The sequence below is a fragment of the Pinus tabuliformis genome, chromosome 2_2 (genome assembly GCF_031772625.1).
Source record: "Pinus tabuliformis cultivar Carrire ecotype Pingquan chromosome 2_2, CPIR1, whole genome shotgun sequence".
Lineage (NCBI taxonomy): Eukaryota > Viridiplantae > Streptophyta > Pinopsida > Pinales > Pinaceae > Pinus > Pinus tabuliformis.
The window spans coordinates 321,770,856-321,787,348 of record NC_142300.1 but is presented as its reverse complement, the minus strand read 5'-3'; the positions used below and the strand labels follow the sequence as shown (position 1 = coordinate 321,787,348).

Genomic DNA, 16,493 nt, shown 5'->3' with positions numbered 1-16,493 from the left:
AAACTTATTGTCATATTTGTTGTTCTCCTAATACTTCAAATTTTTATAGGTACTCTATAAATGGGAAAGTGGGATGAAATTATGGAGTTGGACACTGAAAACCTAGAAGATATGATAGAATTTTCTGCTAAATATTTAACATGGAACGAAATTGAAGGGGATCAAATAGCTATTATTCCTTATAGTCGACTAGATGATTTTATAAATGGAGAGAAATCAGATGAAGATGCTCCCACTCAATTTGTTGTTAGTACAAATCGATCTAAAAGGGTGGAGGATGTTATATGTGCTCGCATTAACACATATATTGAATATACCATGTGAGTCTTTATTTGTTCAATTGATTAAATACATCTAATTCAAGTTCAAATGAAGTCAAAATGTGTAGACATGTTTTCTAATTTCTTATCATTGTTTTTATTTAGTTATTGGTGTGCATATGGTCCCGAGTCGACATGTAGATACGAACACGATGAAAATACAAAGAATCAACAACAAAAAAATGGAGTCCATGCCAAAGCATAAAAGTTGGTTGTAGATGTCACTTCATCATGCATCGCCTTTATGTGCATCCAAATGATGCTATTATAACATACACTGAGTGTAGACATTTTGATAAATCTGGTGCTTTCTTTCATGGAAAGAGTGCAGTGGGAAGACCTCAAATGTTCAAGTATGCGCCACATGTATCCTTTGATTTACGAGCTAGTGTGTGCAGTATGGTTGAAGATGGTTTTAATGTCACAATGATTTGGGACAAATTAATGTCTGATGTGGAGAACCAATCTGGCGAGCTATTTACAGGGATGGGTCGGGACACTTTAATGACTAGGATGGATATTTCTAACATTTACAATAATATTAGACAAAAGGAATATATGAAGGATGAAAATGATCCAACAAGTGTCGAGTGTTGGTACAATCAATTTCTAGATAGTTTCTTTTTCTATCAAAAACAGGATGTTGTGCAAAACATACCATTTATTATAGGCATACAAACACATTGGATGTGTTCCATGATGGTGACACATTCACAAAACAACGCTATGTCAATGGATTCTACATTTAGTACGAATATGTATGGGGTGTGTATTATCAATCTTTTGATTCCTATAGTGATAAAAAAGAAGTCTTTTTTTAAAATAATACTTATAATAATGTGTTTTGAATGTAGTATCAACTCTATACCTTAATGGTATTCGACAAACATCGTAATGGTGTCTTAGTGGCTTGGGTGATTTCTTCACCTAATACCATAGATGATATTAAAAAATTGTTGGCAGCTTTATTTGCAATGGGAATGAAAGAGCATCAAGATTGGAATGTAAAAGCATTTATCACAGATGATGCTGCTACTGACATTCAAGAATTAAGGTACCATTTTTTTTTTTACAAAAGAAACATGAAAAACATATTTCATTCATAATCTACTTTATTCTAATGTTGTACCATTCAGGTGTCTAACTAATTCCTCCATCCTATTATGTGTATGGCACGTCCATCGAGCATGGGTGAAAAATGTTGGAAGCAAAGTTAAACGCAAAGAAAACAAAGTCTGCATTTTACGTTCTTTAGGGATAATCATGCACTCATGCAAGGATGATGAGTCAGTATGAAAAGCTGTTGCAGGAATATTTTCTGAATTTAGTGAAGAGGAACATTTTTTGAAATATTTTGACACCACTTGGATATCTAATGATAAAATATGTAAGTGTTATGCAACATCATATCATGACTATTAGTTTGTAATTAAATGTTTTCATTCATTATCTTATAGTTGATAATAATTTGTGGTCATTACCTTTTGCAAACATTTGGGCAAAAGCTTATCAGAATTTTCCACATTCTAATCAAGACACAAATAATTCAATTGAGACCCACCATATACATCGAAAGTATGGGTACTTATGTGAGGCAAATAATTCTTGCCACAAACGTGTGGATTGGCTAATATTTGTGTTGTTGAAAAAAGTTGAACTGTATTACATTCACAATCAACGTTTAAAAGAAGCAGGAGTTATAGGGCCTACAAAGTGTAAGAAACAAGATACTCTCTCAAAGTCTAGAGCAAATCAGATATGAGATGAAGATTGTCTGCATGACCCTAAGAGTATAAATGAATTTATGGTTCGTAGCCAAAATAAGGATACTCATACTTGGTATAATGTAATATGCGTAGGGTCCGAGTTTAATTTTTGTAGTTGTGATTGGGCATTGAATGGAAATGTTTGTAAGAATATCTTCAAAGTTCAAATGTGGGCCAATGAACACAGTTTGGACTTTAACATGTTTCCAAATTTTCCTAGTCCAATTATCGAAAGTCATAGATTTTAGTTGATTTAAATCAAGCAGGTATAATGAGCTTGTTGTCAGAAGACCAATCAAGCATTCACCATGTGCCTATTTTATCAGAAACTATTGATTTTTCAACTATGCCACTCACAAATTCAATCTTTGAGATTGAAAGATCAAAAGTTGTATGTGCATCAATCAACAAAAGGCTACTGGATATATTAAATAATTTTCCTACAAATTGGAGAGTTTAGAAGAAATTGATAATGACATTGATGATATGGGTAGCACATTTAGTGAAGAGACAAATAAATTTTTTTCTATTGTGATGTCTCCATCAAGAATTATGACTAAGAGAAAACATAGTTTTTTGAGCCCCCAAAGTAAAAAGATACGACATGGTCATGAAAGAAATTCAAGGAAGGAAAAACCACAATTTGAAAAGGTTGGGTGAGTTCGCTCAAAGTCAAGGAAGAGCATGGAAAAACAAATGAAATACTTTCTTTAAAAAAACATGGAAATATTGAGGGATCTACATCTCAAAATCAACAAAAGCATGTTGGACAATTATTTTCTGATGATATTGTCAAGGGTTCAATAGGTACACATCTATAAATTATTGTTGTTTATTTATATAATTGAATGAATTATTATCTAATTAAATATTTAGTGCACTATGTCATGCAATCAACTCTAACTTTATTTTTTCGGGATGTGGTTTCTGATCAAATATCAATCAAATTATGTAGCAATTCAAGAAATTGGCACAAACATGCTGACAAGCCCATGCAATCAACTCTAACTTTATTTTTTCGGGTTGTGGTTTCTGATCAAATATCAATCAAATTATGTAGCAATTCAAGAAATTGGCACAAACATGCTGACAAGCCCATTGATTCCTGATTTGAACATGTGAAGTTTGATGAAAGGTAAATTTAATATCGAAGTTAATAATTCTAGTGCAAGGATAGAATAATCATGGACAAATGTCAGATTCCTCTAACCACACTTACATGATGTTAGTTGGGGAAAAATGTTACTCCTTTTGTTATCATTTTCTATAATATTTGAATTCAAATTAATAACATATCTTAAATTCATATATGGGTTCGATTGATCTTACACTCATAATATGTGGGAATTAATCTTTTCTTAGTAATATTGAGATTTTTTTTAGCAATGCTAAATATTTTATTTGTTAATGTTTTTATTTTCATGCAGTTCTGGACATTGAAGATGCACCAAGGTTGATGTTTTTGATAAGGGAGTGGGAATAAACTTCAATGAGAATAAATTCACAGGCATATGAGCCATTTTACGAAGTATTAGTGTCTTTATTTTTGAATTTTTTTTACCAATGAAACGTAATGAACTATTTTTTGAAATGAATTGAACTATTTTTCCAATGAAATGTAATGACCTATTCTTAGAGGAGGCTTAGTTTTAAAATTCAGTTCTTGTACTAAATATTGGTGTGCTTTTAATGTCAACATTGATGTCAAATGGTAATATATGAACTGCGGTTTATTATGGTTTGTTCTTTGTTTTGTTATCTATTTTAGGCGAATAGGAAATTCATTTCATGTAAATTTTTATTATTAAACAATTATATCATGAAAATTACTAGTTATTTTCAATAGATATGGAAGATATTTCCCCTCTCTCACTTAAAAGATCAATATAAAAAGAATCTATTTTACCTATACATTAATGTGATTACTTTATATATTTACTTTATATAGTAATTTTTTTTTAATTTATTATTATTATTATTTAGTATTAATATTAATATTAATTATTGCTTTCATCATGTAATGTTACATTAAGATAAATAAAATAATAATTACACAAAAAATGTAATAATGGAAATTATTCAATATTGAACATAAATATTAATAATAATAAAAAAATCATTTCAATATCACCTATAAACAAAATACTTCAATGTCCATGGTAGATAACATAATTAGATAGATAATGTAACTAGCAATAAAATATTTTAATTTCATACATATGTGTTACTTCTACTTTTTAGTAGAAAGATGATGTGTAAACTTCACCACTCAACATGGAGATTATATAATATCTAAAATGTAATTGATATTACAACCAACAATGGATGAGATGTGTAAAAATTTGAAACTTTGATTATAAACAAGGAGCAAATAATATAGACGATCAATATTATAAGAATATTTTATATTCTAGAGATAAAAACTTTTTTCATGTATTGACATGTAGATTTAAATTAACAATTATTAATACTTTTTATATCAAACAGGTACATCAAACTAAATATACATCTTTAAATACATATATTATATACAATATTTCAAAAATAAAAACCATGTCTATATACAAGACTTTCATATAAATATAAACAAAGCTTAATTAAAATTCTGTAATCATTATAATGAATAAATAGTTAAAATGTTTTTAAAGGTTGAGAGAATGTTAAAAACTTTAAAGCATAAATTAAATAGAATTTCTCTATTTTATCTTTAAATTGAACATCAACACCATATAATATTTGTATTGAAATCAATAAATAATCTAATATATGTATTTTTGGAATATTCATTTTAATAAACAATATGGATAGTACTTTTTATTTTAATATTATATATTATTTAAAAGATGCAAAAGTAGATTTTGTTTAGAGTACATACAATTTTGGTTATTTATAATATCTAAATTAAAATTAATAACATATCTTAAATTTTATATATGTTTTATTTAATTGTAAGTTATATATATTATATTAATTATATAAGTTTGATTATATAATTTTTATTACAAATTTTAAATGTATAATATTGGATAGATGAAAATAATTATTATATATAATAATTTCATAGAAATTTATATAAATTAAAATTAAAATTTTACAATTTGTTTTTTGGTAAGCTTGGTTGGATTATATCTTCATCATGTCCAACTTCTCACCCCAATTCTCCGATGGCACAATATTTGAACCCAAAACTTCAATTGAGCTCTCCCAAAGAGTCATTACAAATTAAATTATTAAAAGGTTAAAAAAGACTAGAAAAGATAGTTTTATAATAAATTTTTATTTAAAATTTGGAAGAAATTTTAAAATATAATTTAATAAAAACTTTGAAAATTGAGTATAGACAACCGTACTATTTTTAAAATTTAATTAGAAATGAATCTCCACCCCACAATTTTTTATGAGACTATTTTAAAATTTAAATAGAAATGAATCTTTACCCTAGAATTTATGAGACCCTCTAGTTTTTATGGATGATGGAGTCAACCATTTAACAATGTGTATATGTTTGTGATAGGGAAGTACGTATAAAACTTAGGAGAGAATAGCTTCATGGTCTACAAACATTAAAATTGTTTTTTCTTACAATTTTCCAATGAAATGGAACAATAATTATTTTTTTTGAAATTTCATTCTTGTTCGAATTTCAATGTCAACGTTGTTATCAAATGGTAATATATGCACTACTTTGGTTCATTAGGATTTGTTATTTGATCTACTATGGATTTTTGAGAATAGGTAAAGTCTTATATAAGTGGTTTGTTATAGCTATATGCTGAATGAAGAAATTCATTTCATATAGTTTTTTCTTACTAAGCATTTATATGATGAATATTTCTTGTTGTTTCGAATGGATTTGGAAGATATTTCCCCCATAAAAAATATATAAATAGAATGAATTTATATCAATTTTATCAACATTTGCATGATTACTTCATATATTCCCTTTATATATTAACTTTATAATAAAAATTTATTTATATTTGATAATATATTGATAATAAATAATAAATTATTAACTATGCATACACATACTTTATATTAATAAAAATATTGATAATAGGGACGTAATTGTGTAATTCATTAATGTTTTAACAATAATTACCATTATATAAAATTTATAATATAATATTATACATTTATGTATTCATATTTATTTATCAATTTTTAATTTGGTTTGATATTTAAGTATTTATATTTAAAAAAATCTACTTGGTTGTATTTAGTTGGAGCGGTAAAGATAAACTACCAATTTTTTTTTTTTTTTAAATGATTCATCCTTATATGTTGGAATAAAATAACATAATAAAAAACTTAATATAAACATAAAAATAATAAAAAAATTCTATTTCATAGAAGGTTTAAGTTGAAATTCAATTCATATGAAATTTCTAAAGACGATAGTACATTTTATTTATAACACTTATGAAAAAAATAACAATCATTTTTATATATAATGTTTACATTCAAATAAATAAAAAAATGGATACATTTTTATCTTTATAATCTAAAGATAAAAATATTTTTCATGTATTAACATATAAATTTAATTAAACAATTATTAACACTTTTTATGTAAAGAAATGCATTCAAGAAATATATGCATCTTTAAATACATGAATTGTATATAATATTTCGTAAATAAAAGTCATATTTTTTTTGCATTTTTTATCACTAGCTCTTCAATGAATCAAATGCTATCTTGAATATCATAGATTTCTACCCATCCATAGTGCATAGAAATACCAACAAAAAATGTGACTAAACTATATATAATATTCCAAAGATTGATAACCTTTTAAACAACATTTGTTATAAACAAATTTTACTTAAACCAACATCAAATTTAGCAAGATTTTGTCAAACGTTTCATGTTAAAAAATGATAAAGATACATGCCTAGTTGGAGGGAGAACATGTAATATTCCACAGACAAAACTCATACTTTATATATATTAAATAAAACTAGTTCTCATTAAGCAAAATGTATCTTTCGTGTTTTAGATGCCAAAAGTATTGGTATTTAAAACATTTAAAACAAAATAAAAGAAAGTTAATATATTGAAACTGTCCTTATAGCCCCTTTATAGACAAAACAATGGCTAAAGTTATATTATTATAGCCTAAGCCATTTAAACTTGTTGGAATGTTTAGGCTTCAAAGTAGCAAACCTAGTGGGTTTAGTGACAGCAATACTAGTTAAGCATATATGCTCTATTTATTGTTTGTGTGACTTGAACCCACGTGCTTTCAAGTCCTTTGGCATGACTTTGGTCCTTTTAACGACAGCATCAACATTTATCTTTTTTGTTTTCTGTGGAAACTACAACATTATCAATAAATATCAAAATCCACATAGATATAATGAAAATATGGGGACCATGTAACGAATATGAAAAGACAATGCATTAACTAGCTATCAATAAATATCAAAATCCATATAGATATAATGAAAATATGGAGATCATGTAACGAATATGAAAAGACAATGCATTAACTAGTTATTTAGTTTCAAATTATAAAAAAATATGTCAATGTTATTATGAGCTAAGATATATGGTATATAACTTACCTCTCTTAAATTATCTTGAAGTCTAGATGAATGTTGCAATGGTTGAGGAGAATGTGATTTTTGCTGACTATCATGTTCACCAACATACATGTGAAAATGTGTTTTAGGAGATGTATATTCATTACTATGAACATTAGATTATACATAGATATAAGTATGTGACTCAAATAGAAATAAATGTAAAAATATGATAAAATTATACGAGTATAAATAAATATAAACTTACCTTGAATTGTGACATTGGATGTGAAGATGGTTGTAGCATTTGAACCATTTCATTTCCATTCTTCTTAAGGCTTCGACAATCTTCAGGGGTTTTCAGTGATTGCAATGGTTCCAAAGGGAACACCTACACCATAAATAAGAAACTATATATATATATATATATATATATATATATATATAATCAAAACAGATCAAGGATAGCAATATAGAATATAGAACATCCATTTCTCATCCCATCATTATGGTAAAACATAACAATTTATATATTAATGTTTTTTGTGGAATATGTTATATGGATTAAGAACTTACTAGCCCAATAACCGCTTGAAACCCTTGAAATCTAGGCGAGCGTCGTAATAGATGGTAGCTTTAATTTAGGGAATTTTGTTGATTAGGCTATGCATATCAAATAACAATGAGAAATTAGTATACAATTATAATAAATATAAATATTATTTAATGTTAAAATGTCTAAAAAATTAAGAGATGAAAAAAATGGACTCAAATGTGTTGTCATTGTCATTATTAGTTTCATCAAAGTTTAATATATGGGTGTGCCCATCTAATCCTTCTTCCCCCACATCATCAGGAACCTTAATCCTTCCTTTCTCTTTTAAAGCGATATATATGCGCTTCATTGTTTCCATACGTCTACGAGGTAGACTCTGATCCCAACATTGAATTTTTTCACAAATGTTTTGCTTTGAAGTATCATTGAGCTGATCAAATGTAACAACTTACTGTGAAAACAAGTTTCAATGAATTTAGTCCACAACAATAAATTCATATTAATAAAAAACACATACAAATAAATACAAATAAATACTTACAGCGGAAAGAATTTCTTCATTGACAAATCTTTTATATGCTTGTTTTCGTGCACAACATAGCCTTGCATCTAAATCATATTGTATTTTTTCATTTTTCCTTTTAACTGCACTTGTTGATTTGACAACCCATTTAGCATTTGCATCTCTTACCCGACCTCTTTGATGTGGAGGAATTGGTGGGAGATTGTGCGTGATAGTGCGATGGTGATTAAGGCCAGATAGCTTAGGTCGACTCAAGATCCCCACACAACCACCAACAAGACAAGTGAACACTTGCTTGGGTCCTTTGATAATTACCTCCCATTCATGTCTATTTTCCTCCATTTTCTTACTTCCTTATAAATGAATATATAAAGAGTAGTGTTGTTAAAAACATCATAAAAAAACTTTAAAGTAAAAATCAATATTCATATCTATTTCTTTTTGGTTATCCATAACTATCAACTTTTTAAAAATATATTCTTTTATAATTTAATAAATTAAATTTTATTATTATTTGAAAATAAATAATAATTAAATATTTAAGTTAACTATACACAATAAAAAAATGAAAATAAAAATATATCAAATATTTACTTAAATTAAATATCCATTAGTTTTTGATAAAAAAATCCTTATTTCCTTACAAAATATATATATATATATATATATATATATATATATATATATATATATATATATATTCCTCAACGTGAACAAAACCAAATTACTTAATTAAAATATTAATTTAAACCAAAAACTTAAAAACTAAATTAAAATTAAAATTAAAATTAGTTTAAACCTACAATAAAATTAAACTAAATCTATATTTAAAATAAATCTTAAACTAAATAAATCCACCAAATAAAAATATTGATCAATTCTAGATTATAGACTTCAATCATGTCGTAAAATTTTTCATCTAATAGAAGCGATGTATAGAAATAAATTCTAGAAATTTGGGATATAATTTCTTTTTCTTTATCAAATATCACTACCAATTGAATACTAAATCATAATAAAATTTTCCAATATTTCAAAAAACCCAACACATTCTGCTAAATAAATCTATTGATACATAAATTTACACGACAGGAGTTACATCTAATTATGTGATATACATAGGTGAAGTAATCCACCCCTCCATGAAAAGCATGTAAGGGAAGGATATAGGTTGGAAAGATACAGCTCCTGAACTAAAACTAAAACTAAAACTAATCAAATAAACTATAAACTAAAACTATTTTAAAAATAAGTTAAATTAAACTAAATTAAAAGATTAAAAAAACACTAAATATTAACAACATTATATATATATTTTAAATATTTAAAAAATTTATCTTACATTCTCTTGATTGCAAGATATTTAGTTTCTGCAACAATGTCGTTGCAACCAACACGTTTCTGCAATATATATATATATAGTGCTTGCAGGATATTTAGTTTCTGCAATAATGTCGTTGCAACCAGTGCGTCTATATTCAACTCGTAGCAAGCGTGATGGAGGCTGCCACAAAGATATTCCTAGAAGCAAAGGGAAAGAAAAGGTTGAAGCTAAAGAATAGGCCTCACATACAGATGAATCTGATATGTTAAAAGTCTTGTTGGATAATGGAATTCATAGCTATATGGATCACGATGCTATTCTTGACATCAATGATGAAGAGAAGATGAAGCTTCTCTACTTTCACAAAGAGCAGCTGAAGCTTTAAGGCAATCTTGAATGCATAGACGGGAAGATAGCATATCAATCCTGACATGGATAGGAATGTCTGGTGCAACTGGAGCTCCAACGAATGTAAGGAGGAGATTTGGATCAAAAATAAATTCCCAATTGGTTTCTCGTTCTACTGAATATTCCAGGATCAATGGAGCAAGTACATCCCATGGTTCGAAAGCAGGTCTTGCCAGAGCCTCCTTGGGGAGGGCCTTGAGTTCTGGCAATCTTCTTGCGTGGATACGGGGTAATTGAAAATGTGCTATAGGTATAGGGATAGAGTTCCAAACAATATATGGAGCAACCCCTAGACTGGTGAATGGATTTGAAAGGGCACCTGGAAGCTGCAGGCCTACTACCAGTCACTAAACACACAACACTCTACAAATATTCCCGAACAGTTAACTACCATCAAGCGTAACTGCAGACTGGATTATCTATATAATGTAATGTTGTTGGGCCTATCTATTCAATATAAATGGATATGAAGGTTCTATAATGTAATGCATTAGAATGATTTGTATAGTTAGGATAAAGTACTACAAATGGCCAACACTTTTTTCTGATTGAATTGGTAAAAATAAGTCGTGAACTTTTTTGGCATTTATTTGACCAAGGATTAACAAAAACCTTTTCCAAGTAGGAAAGCAGCTGAATCAAAAATCAGTGGATTATTAGCTGCATGGGACTTCAACTGTCAAGATATTTAAAGCATTCAATGCTTTTGGGACAATAGCTTTTTCTTTTGGTGATGCAATGTTACCTGAAATACAGGTACCAATAAACTGTTATGGTTTCATTTTTGTATATATATATATATAAAATTATTATTTTTTATGTGGTGAATTTTCTTAATTTCAAAAAACTGGAGTTTAGATCAAGAAGTACAAAAAGCAAGCCGGTCTCTCACCAGACCATATCCAAAAATAGACTCTCTTTAAGGAGGAGAGTGACAAGTGAGAACTAAAAGACACAACACCAGCCTATAACTACCATGCTGACCAAAATGGCCTGCTACAAAGAACACTGGAAATAAGATAACAGAAACCATTGTAAAGACGTTGTTAAGCTGATGGCTCAGAATCTGAGCCTCCCGTTTTTGAATACGAATATTAGTTAAATTATTCTTATATTATAATAACAATTTTATTATGGACCGGTCTTTACACATTTCCATAATACATAAAATTAGGATTTAAGGCCCTCTGATTCTCGCTTAAAGGTCACAATCTATGTCCATTTTAACCATTTAGTTCTGTGGCTTAGATTTGCTTTATGAACTCATATTCGATAGTCAATGTATCGCTGTTCCAAGAAGTTTCCTTTATTCCAAATCGAAGAAATCAAATTTAATATCAACCTCTTTGTCCTGCAGTCAACTCTCAGAGATCCTGCAAAGACAAATATGTACAAAGGTGTTTCAGCAGCATACACTGTTATCATTTTAAGCTACTAGATACTAGCATTCGTGGGCTATTGGGCATTTGGTTCGGTGGTTCAATCATATATTCTGAGCTCCTTGACAACCCCGATATGGACAATTGTAATGGAAAACGTATTTGCTGTGATTCAGATTTCAAGCTGTTATCAGGTAAATAGCTAGATATATGTGTTTACATGTAATGATGTAATGCACAAGAATCAATTCCAATATAGTTATTATTTAATTAAAAGCCTAATATGTATTTGACTGAAACTACCTCACAGATATATTGCAGGCCGACATATGCATATTTTGAGGAAAATTTGAGAGATTTTGTTGCACTTTGTGGGACAATTGGATTTACTCCTCTAGATTTTGTATTGCCAGCAATGGCTTTCTTGAATGTTGGAAGAAAGCCTAAGAATAAGTTGTTCTTCTACCTCCTATTGCTTCTGAATATTGCCATTATTGTTTTGTATTCAATGGTGGCATTATTGGGCTCCATAGGAGCAATTAGATTCATTGTAATCGATACAAAGACATACAAGTTGTTGGGCCTATCTATTCAATATAAATGGATATGAAGGTTCTATAATGGTATTTAACTGCTCAAATGAAGAAAATTGTGAGCGAACTCAATCATATTTCGGCAGAAACTTACCTGTGAATTTGGAGCAACAACCTCCGGTTAAATGAAGAGAGTAACCTTTAGGCACAGGAATGAAATCAAAATGTCTGGTGTCCACTTTCTTGATCTCGAACAAATTCTCCTTCTCCACCAAGCCATTGAACAATTCAGGAATTCTCTTTCTCCACCATGCAGCGGAACAATATGAAGACAAGCGACCATCGTAGTTAAGTTGGTGGTTCATTTAAGATTTTCCTTAAAGCAGCATGTTAGGAGCTTGAATAAAGGTACCGTCGAATAAATGGATGCCATTAATAGAGCTGCAGTGGAGCCGTCGAATTGTACCAGGCAGACCCACAATTACATCAATCATCACCGTATGTTGCTTCCCGGAAAGCTCATGGTCGTCGCTGGATCTTTTGAGAGTAGCATACATGCATGTATGATGGGAATAGTCAGTCACTAGCAATCATTTCCTTAGTGACTTGTTGTTAAGACTTGCCTGAAGGGCTTCGTAGCACTGGGCAAGATTTAAGTCCCATGGTGACTTGGCATGTGGGACCTATATAGTGGGAACATGTGCCGCATGTGTTATGTTCTATGTATGAGTCAAAGAGGTGGTACTGAACATGGTATCGATGCCTATCATTGGTGCATATGCCACGTAGCCCAGAATATTGTTTCCCCAGCAGTTCCAATGGGTAATAGGGTTGATCCTCACCGAGAATTATTTCCCTTGGTGACATGGCCTTAGAGGGCCCACACTCACATACATCAAACATATATTATATATTATGTTGTAGTTGGGTGGTGTGAACCGGGATCAATTCGTGGCCTGGTATGAGCGACCACTTTGCATGACGACATGTGAATTGGTAGCTACACATGGCAGGTTAAGATGGCGTGGCTCAATATGATTGGCCAAGACTCTTATTGGCCATATCCTTCAATGATGCTATCTACTTTACATTTTGAAGAAGTTGTAAGAGGTCGAAAAATTTAGACCCCACTTCCATAAGTGGACCTTGGGGCCAAGTCAACATAGTAACTGCCTCCTTCTACCCCTAGTCAGAGATAAAGATAATAAAAAATACGTGCATAAAAAACACTCATAATATTACAAACATATTTTAAATTAAAAAAATATAAAAATATTTAATTATATATATATATAACCATACAAAAAGATATAATTTATAATTTTGCAAAATTTATGACTGACCAATGAGAATGAATGCTAAGATGTGATATCTTCTATAAGCTCAAGAACCACCCAAACAACATTTGTTCTAAGCCGACATAATTTCTATATAATTTCTTTAAGTCGTGTTACAGACAAGATTGGATTCCCTGGTCAAGGAAGATACGATTGGTGGTTGTATTTTATGTAAGAGTGAGTTTTGTCTATATGTTTCCTCATTTAATTCATTGGAAACCTAAGATGCCCAGATTCAACGAATTGGTCAGCCTTTTTGGAGAATGGCGTTCTGAATCCTTCGTCGAAGCAATCAGAATGACTCGTCGAATCTGCCTGACCGTTGCCCAGCAACGCCCGCGAAGGTGCAGGGTGCCGTAAACGCTGGGAACACTTGAGCCGCCCTGCATATTATATTTATTATGACCAATCCATTAAACATCAGCTCGACGTTATTTCATTTGAGCCTGTATCAACCAGAGGACTCATGTTATTTGTTTGAACAAATGGTTTACATGGATTTTCATCTCCTCAAGGGACTGAGTGTTTCCAAAGATGTGGAGGCGCAATTGTTTCTTTCAAAGGGCAAGCACATTGAGGGGAAGATTCATGGTTTGATTATAGTGGTGGCCATGACGATGGCCCCTTTGAGTTTTGTGGCACTGTTTAGCGTGGCGATGGGGCTGGAGAGAGAGATGGGCTACGCCACTGCAGAACCGGCCATGGAAAGCTTGAGTTTCGTGTTTCCGTGGTCATGAACGCGGTGTCATTCTTCTCTGGTATGGGAGTGGTTGTATTGTTGTTGTTGTCGGGGGTCAGATCAGAAGATCCAGTGATGGTTGTTGTGTGTAGAAGAGTGACGTATACAACCATGGCATGTTAGGGCCTGGCCTTCGTTGCTGCAGATCTCACGTTCACCACATATCATCCATAATAATAGTACATATCCTTGTATGCCCATGAATGGTGGATTCTCCACTCGAAAATACATAATATTGTGTTGAAAGTCATATAAAATCCTTTGATGGTAACTCTTTGAGCTGACTTCCAATTTCATTTTTGGTGTCTTGTCACAAAAAACTAGTATGTTTTCACTATTGCATTTATGTTAAAAAGGCAACCCTAATGATATTTACGAAATTCAGGAGTGGTGCAAAGTCACATTTTTTCCTTGAAATCAAAGCATTATGGTTATAATGGTAAATATATTATTTTAATGATAATAAACAAAGTAATTTAAAAGTCACATTTTTTACTAAAATTGTTTTGCGAGATTTTTATTAAAAAGTTTACTATTGTTGTCTAATTTATAGATGAAATAAAATTAAATGACGTTTTTCACGACATTTTTCTGGTTAATCCTAATCAAAATTCAGTGGAGTCTAATTTATAGATGAAATAAGAATAAATAACTTTTTTCACGACATTTTTTCTGGTTAATCTTAATCAAAATTCGAAGGAGATTTTTAAAAGCTTGAGTGTAGAGTTTACATTATTTAAACTATAGAATTGAAGTGCCCACCGGTTTTTTTAGGGCGTTGAATCCATTTATGTATTCAAAAATGCATTTTAAACAACAAAAAGTCACATTCTTTCTTGAAATTAAGGCATTATCTCTGTAATTGATCCAGGAGGAGTCTGTTCATTCAGTTGCATAGGTGTTCAAGTGTCATCATCAATGTTCAGTGTTGTGATCACTTTAGTTTAGCTTCGACAGATCGATAGTGTTGGTTAGGGATCAGGTTGTTCAGGTAATGTTCATAGTTTTCATGGCGTTTAGTTGGTATGGGTTTGTACCTGGCTATCGACTTATGTTCATCGACAGTTCCGCTAGGATTGGTCGATGACATGTGTCTTGTCGTTCGTCTTCATAGGATTTGGGTTTGACATGGGTGTCATCCATGGCATAGGTTCATCGTCAGGGTTGTCATCGCAAAGATAGCTGGAGTTGACAATATGTGTGGTTTTGTCACATTATGACAAATGATTGTAACAGGGGTTGTAAATGGGTCTTGATGTAAGTCCTAATCCTAATCCCTAAAACCATACTCTAAAGACATAAACCTAATGTAAAATATAAATCTTAGATCTAAAATCTAAGTATCATGTATTACAAATGCTAAAATCGAAGTCATCAAACCTAACCCTAAGCCTATGTCCTAGGTCTTGGGCTATATGTAAACACATTATAAAACATTATAATAAAATAGTCTAAATCGCGCAGTCAACATAGACCGTATCAGAAGGTCATGTGAACAACGGATAGATAAGCTGTTGGGTTAGCCTAACCACCAGGTCCTAACTGTTGGGCTGGAGACCGCATCGGAACCAGCATGACATGTGAACATGGCATTGTAGTGATCATCAGGGTTTCAGAACTGCGGAGCTTACCTAACCACAGATAATTAGCATGTGAACGGGAAGTAGTGGAGTTGACCGTCGGCTTGGAGAACCATCAGAGTAAACCATAGCATACACTACCGAAGATTACATGTGTACAATCAAGGGTTTAGCCACATCGGGTTTAGTGGGCAGTTATGGCTAAGTGACTGCCAAGGGTTAGACCTCTTGGTCACATGCCAGTGGTTCGCCCAATTCACACCACCATAACTGCTAATGGTTCGGAGATAAAACCAAAGTCTATTATGGGTTTCTTTTTATTAAGTTTTGTTACAAAATTAATTCCACCACCATAACAACTAGCCTTATGTGTCCTATTTTAACTAGACTGAGTTGTAAATCTGATCCAAACCTAACCAAATTCACCTCAAATGCAGTCAGACTAGGTTTTTATGTATCCATAGGCCTATAAGAGGAAGTTTTTCCCATGGAGGAAAGAAGG

The 16,493-nt window shown here is 30.8% G+C and overlaps 1 pseudogene; it reads left to right on the top strand.

Moving 5' to 3' along the window:
* The first annotated feature begins 10,277 nt into the window (after window positions 1-10,277).
* LOC149192580 (protein CHROMATIN REMODELING 8-like) lies at window positions 10,278-10,774 on the top strand (annotated as a pseudogene).
* Window positions 10,775-16,493: the final 5,719 nt, after the last annotated feature.